The sequence below is a fragment of the Lingula anatina genome, chromosome 4 (assembly GCF_051362555.1).
Source record: "Lingula anatina isolate TDL-2025a chromosome 4, LinAna3.0, whole genome shotgun sequence".
NCBI classification, from domain to species: domain Eukaryota; kingdom Metazoa; phylum Brachiopoda; class Lingulata; order Lingulida; family Lingulidae; genus Lingula; species Lingula anatina.
In genome coordinates, this window is record NC_141770.1 from 29277207 (window position 1) to 29284171 (window position 6965).

The window sequence follows — 6965 nt, forward strand, 5'->3', positions numbered from 1 at the left end:
CCCGAACAAGCCTGACTTGTCTCTGGTGACCAAACTTCCACCGTCCAACAAGTTCAACCTCAGTGTATCATAACAACCCGTACCCCTTATCTCGATATTTTAACACAGCGAGATACATGTACACACTTTTACTGTAGACTTTTTTTTTTACTTCTACCGTAAATATTTGGTCAAAACCATCGACAAAATGTGGAAAAATATTGGGAATAATGGCATCATATATCCTCCCTGCCAGCTCTTGTGGTAACAAAAAGAACAAAGATTGGGATATATGTTCATGCCCACTTTTGAATTTGATTACATTTTAGTCATAACCGTAAGTTCGGCAGGCGTGTTATTTGAATGTTACAGTGTCCGCAAAGCCAATATTATCGAGTAAAATAAAGGGCTATCAAGCTTAGATACTGGCAATGAAGCAAAACAACGGCATTAATATGAAGTAAATGCTCAGGTAGACCAGGTCCTGTGTATCAGACATGTAGAATATATGAAGATGTACATGTAGGTGCAGTGGCGGATTTAGGGAGGGGCCAAGGGGGTCCCCCCTCTTCGATTTCTGAATGATAAGGATAGTGGGGTTATATAATAAAAGAGGCCTTGTTTGACAAAATCTCGCGCAATCGAATTTAGTTGAAGTAACACCAAGAAGTCGTTTCATTCTTTTCAGTGTGCAGACTTTAATACATAGAACCTGGGAATCTCTGTAGCAGCTTTACAGATCGCGTTATCCAAAGATGTGAGTCCGTCATGGCTGACTCCTGGGTTTTATAACGGGTTATTTCATGTAATGTGGGGTGGTCATAAAATGGACCCTCAAAAGTTTTGTTTGAGTTTGTGCTAAGAACGTTGACAATTTAAAAAAAATAATTAAAAAAATGCAAGCCCAGTATAAGTTTGAACAAGTGCTTGTGTTTGTGCTCACACGCGAGCGGGCGTATGAGGGTGTGTATGCGTACGTGTGAGTTGAGGGGACATGTTGAGGGTAGTCAACCATTCCCAGCACTAACATTTCACTACAGGGTTACTACTTAATATGGAATATTATTTATCATTGTTATTTTTGAGCGCTGATTAATTTTTTTTGGCTTGATTCATCAAACAAGGCAGCAAAGCCGTCAAATGTACAGACAAAAAACAGAAAATAAAGATGCAAAAAAAGGTCATTTCGTCAATTTGGATGCAATAATAAATAATGCTCATAATAGCACTGTCAGTCAACACTGAATTTTAATCATGCACAACAGGTAACATGGTCAATAACAGGAGCGGACCCTGAGATATTTTCTGACAGTATTCCAAAGTATCTATGTTGATCCATCCTCCATTTTGATGGTCTTCCAACAGAAAAAATAGATACCAGTCAATATAAACTTAATAACCTGTCTTCAAGAAGACCCAGAAGATGGTCTCAATCCACCCCTTCAATAAGATTACAGTTTCAGGACCATGAGAGACTTTAGTCACATGATGAAAGTCTCAATATTTGAAAAATGATGACAGTGCATAAAATAATTTTATATAATGTTTAAAGACATAAAAAACAATACAATTGCTTATGTGGAAATACAGAAAATGTGCAGAGCCTCGTGCGGATGAGAGTTAAAAGTCACAAATGCAAGTGTTTGAGAAAAAATTGTAAAGGAAAACATAACAAAACTAGAAAACCACCGAGAGTGCAGACCTCTGCCAAGGCAGCAATTGTTGATTATTGTTGATTATTGATTGATTATTGAGCCAGACCACCACTAAAAACTAATCATTGTCCTCTTTGGCCCAATTCTGACAGTTCCTGAAAATTTCAGCAAAATCGGTCCATAACTTTTTGAGTTATGTTGATGACAGACAAACAGGGGTGAAAATATAACCTCCTAGGCAGAGCCTGAGGTAAATATAATTTCAATGAAGCTGCTATTCAAACTTTTAATCTTTGATTATATATATATATATATATATATATATATATATATATATATATATATATATATATATATATATATATATATATAATAACCTGCATAATTATCACTGCTTCCTTAATATTAATCTAGCAGAGAGCTTAACTTTTGGGAGTTTACAAGGAAATATCAACAAGTGTGCTTTATGTTATCTCCTTTAATGGCCTATCAATTAGGCAAATGACTTTATAACTCAGAAATTAGCTAAGTGACACCCAAGGGGTATTAACAGACTGACCCTCTCAAAGGTCTTTCAGGCCCATAAGTCACATCTTAAGAAAAGCACAAAACAATAATGCACAAAGTAGGAGACTACCAATTCTGATGCAATAATACATTATGTTTTACTGCATAGTCAACATCAAATTTTAATTATGCACAACAGGTAACAACGACGAAAGTAAAAGCATAAGGCTTCAGGCCCATCAGAGTTCAAGTTTATACTTAGAAAGTGCCAGAATGAGAAAAATGAAAATTTCACATAAAATTGCATAAATTCAATAATAAATGATAACCCAATTGACCTGGCTTTCTAATTTGAACTGCATGCCAATCCTAAAAATCATACTTGTAAGATAAAAATAATAATAAGTAACACAGTTTTCTTTTCATAATGTTTGCAGTAGCAATGCAAAAATATTGTTGTCAATTTTGATGTAACATTACATAATAAATTATAGAATAATTATCACCAATCTTTGATTATTGACAATAAATAGCATGGACATGTAGAAAATTTGATTACCATTTGGCTTCATGTCCATGGGAGCTCAGAGTCCCACAATGAATATGCCCAAAAGATAATAAATATTTCACTCAAATGTATAACTTCCAGAAAAAGAAGCCAATTAGACTCATTCTGCATTTTAGTCCTGTGTTTCTTTTTTAAAGGTTTGACAGTCATAACACGGTTTTCCCATAATGCTCATCATAGCAGCAGCACCAAAAATTGTGTTTTCTTCTATTTTGATGCAATATTACATAATGCTTAACAGCATAATGACCATTGTGTTTTCTTCTATTTTGATGCAATATTACATAATGCTTAACAGCATAATGACCATCAATTTTTAATAATATAATATTAGTAACATGGACATTCAGAAAACGTGACAAGCAAAGGTCTTCAGGATCATGGAACTTCAAAGTCACACCTTGAAAATGCCAATAAGTGAAAAATTAAATTTTCACAAAAAACTGTTTAACTGCCAGAAAAAATTACCAAACAGACTGCAATGCCAACTGAAGCTGTATTTTAGACCCATGTTTCTTTCCTGTAAGTTTGAAAACAGTAAGTGACATGATTTTTGTTAAATGGTCATTATGAGAGCAGTGCCCAAAATAGGGGTTTCTTCAAATTTTGATGCAATATTACATAATGTTTAACAGCATAATGACCATCAATTTTTAATAATGGAATATTAGTCACATGAACATTCAGAAAACGTGACAAGCAAAGGTCTACAGGCTCATGGAACTTCAAAGTCACACCTTGAAAATGCCAATAAGTGAAAAATTAAATTTTCACAAAAAACTGTTTAACTGCCAGAAAAAATTACCAAACAGACTGCATTGCCTACTGAAGCTGTATTTTAGCCTCATGTTTCTTTCCTGTAAGTTTGAAAACAGTAAGTGACATGGTTTTTCTTAAATGGTCATCATGGGAGCAGTGCCCAAAATAGGGGTTTCTTCAAATTTTGATGCAATATTACATAATGTTTAACAGCATAATGACCATCAATTTTTAATAATAGAATATTAGTAACATGAACATTCAGAAAATGTGACTAGCAAAGGTCTGCAGGCTCATGGAACTTCAAAGTCACACCTTGAAAATGCCAATATGTGAAAAATTAAATTTTCACAAAAAACTGTTTAACTGCCAGAAAAAATTACCAAACAGACTGCATTGTCTACTGAAGCTGTATTTTAGCCCTATGTTTCTTTCCTGTAAGTTTGAAAACAGTAAGTGATATGGTTTTTCTTAAATGGTCATCATGGGAGCAGTGCCCAAAATAGGGGTTTCTTCAAATTTTGATGCAATATTACATAATGTTTAACAGCATAATGACCATTAATTTTCAATCATAAAATATTAGTATCATGGATATTCAGAAAATGTGATTGGCAAAGGTCTGCAGGCTCATGAAACTTCAAAGTCACATCTTAAAAATGCCAAAATGTAAACAAGACAGCACTGTTCTGAAATGGGTTTCTTTCCATTTTTAACATTTTTTTAACATAAAACAAAATAAACAGTTTGTTGGCATTTTTATATGACCAACTAAGAAAATTGATGAGATGGGAAAAGTATCAATAGAACAGTGTTTAATGTCCAATTTCCTCCATTCTGAGATTCTGAACATAGTGGATGATTGAATCTGACAAACTGCAATGATGAGTTTATTACCGTTTTTGACACTTTATTTCACAATACACGATAACAAGTTTACCATCATTTTTACACAATCAATTAACAATGTTGTAAAGATTCAGGAAATATCAAGCAAACACTTTTACGTATCTTATTAGTTAAATAATGAGACTGTTAACATGCCTAATAATTGAATCTGAGGAAATGTGAAAAAACAGCATAAATTCTAAAATAAAGACCCGATCATGCTGATTTTCGAACTTGACCTGCGTATTATGAATATCCATCAGTTCTGTTAGTTTCAAGCCAAAAGGTAAAATGTTATTTCACTTATCGTGTTATCAGTGTTGCATATATGCTGAGAAAAGTGAAAAAACAGCGTAACTTCCCTAAAAATGACCCGATCATGCTGATTTTCGAACTTGACCTGCGGATTATGAATATTCATCAGTTTTGTAAGTTTCAAGCCAAAAAGTAAAATGGTTTTCCACTTATCGTGTTATCGGTGCTGCATATATGCTGAAAAAAGTGAAAAAACAGCATAACTTCCCTAAAAGTGACCCAATCATGCTGATTTTCGAACTTGACCTGCGTATTAGGAATATTCACCAGTTCTGTAAGTTTCAAGCCAAAAGCAAAAACGGTGTTCCACTTATCGTGTTATCGGTAAAAGTGCACGACGGCGACGACGGCGACGACAGACGCAGATGATGGCTATATGTACAGACACATCTGTGTCTGTACATAAAAAGAATGTCAATGAGTGATAAAAATATCCAGTCTTATATTATGAGATATTTTGGTCAATAAAATCAAATCTGACATAAGATGTCATTCAAAAGAAAAGATAAAATCATATCAACAGTTTGATGTCAGTATTAATTTTAAGCTAAGTTATTAAAGAAAATGATAGCCTCCGGACAGTGATATGTTACACAGTCAAAGGACTCATTACAGTAAATCATGAAAAGTCATCAATGGCGTGTATGACATCCGGCAGCCGCTTGCAGTGCCCTCATCCTGCATGGCATACACTGTGACAAGTTTTTTAGAGTTTGGATGGGGATATCATTTCACGCAGTGATATTTGCCTGTCGCAGTTCATCACTATTGACCGGCCGATGACCATAGCTATTAATTCTGTGAGTTACTTCTGCCCACAGATTTTCAATTGAGTTTTTATCTGGGGAGTTTGTAGGCCAGGGCAGTTGCTGAACCCATTGGTTTCGAAGAAAAACAGTGATTCTGTGAGCTCGATGTGGGGTTGCGCAGTCGTCTTGGTACCCAGTGTTGTTCCTGAAGATGACTCATACAAATCGAAGCATTGTTTGCTGTAGAATGTCTCTGTAGGATCCCTGGTTGAGGTTGCCTCCTAGGAAAACCAACTGGTTCTGGGCACCGGCAGAAAGGTTACCACCCCCTTCTTGCACCGTGGGCAGTACACAATCATTGTTTTATACCTCTTGTACACGTCGGCGAACACGGATTCGACCGTCAACCCTAAGAACTCCATATCTGGCCTCGTCACCGAAAACGACGTGATTCCTGTGTTTTGGCTGCAAACGCACGTGGTCCCCAGCCCATTGCAGACGTCGCTGTATATGACCTGTTGTTAACAGTGGTTTCCCTACTGGTCTTCGTGCAAATTAACCGGCTTGCAGTAATCTCTTGTACACGAGAGACCTTGAAACGGGCGTTTGAATGACATTCTGCCACTCTTTTTTGAGGACACTGGTTGTCTTTGTACGACCAGCACGGCGCACTCTAAGGAGAAGGCGATCCTGTCTTCTAGGTGTGATACGCGGACACCCTGCTCAAGGTATTGGAGTAGGTGCCCCTGTTGTAGCATTTCTGTGGAAGACTTTACTAACGGTTCCTGATAAATGTTGCATTGCCTGGCAATGGCTGTCCGTTTCTGGCCATTTTCTCTGAGAGCAAGAATCCCATAGTAAGCTGCGTTGCTTAGCTGTCGAACCATATCTTCTTTAAGGTACCTGTCAAGTTTCAGAGCGATTCCTTTGTTGCTTCTCTAAATACACTCCAAAGATTGGCCAAACCCATGCGTTTTTATACAAGGGCAGAAATTGCCGAAAAGACCACCCCTTACATTTCTGACCACAGAACATGCAACTGCATGCATCAATTGCTTCGAGAGTTTGTGGTAATTAGGTAATACACCTGGCTACACATGGAGTGACACCTCAGTTTTGGATTTAAAGTAGTTAAAGAGAAAACAAATATTCTGTAGAAAATTTATTCGCCAAAAAATAATATTCCATATTTAGCAGTAAACCTGTATACACTGTTTGTCTCTTTGACTTGTCATGGTCCCGCTTGGTTGTGTATGGAAAGCGGCGACCTGGTGGATTAATTGGGAGAGGGAGTGGATAATGTAAAGATGCTGCACAACTGATAAGAATGACATGTGGGATAACATTGATGTAATGAGTCTAGACAGCTATGCTTTGTAAGCTAAAGCGCATGGCAAAAATGACCAAGTATTAACTTAGTTACGAGATATGAATTTAAGGTCATGTTCAATAGTTACGCAGTGGCGGATTTAGATGGGGGGGGGGGGGGGGGGGGGGTGTCAGGGGGTCACATTTTTTTGGCGGATTTTCAAAGTAATACTGGCA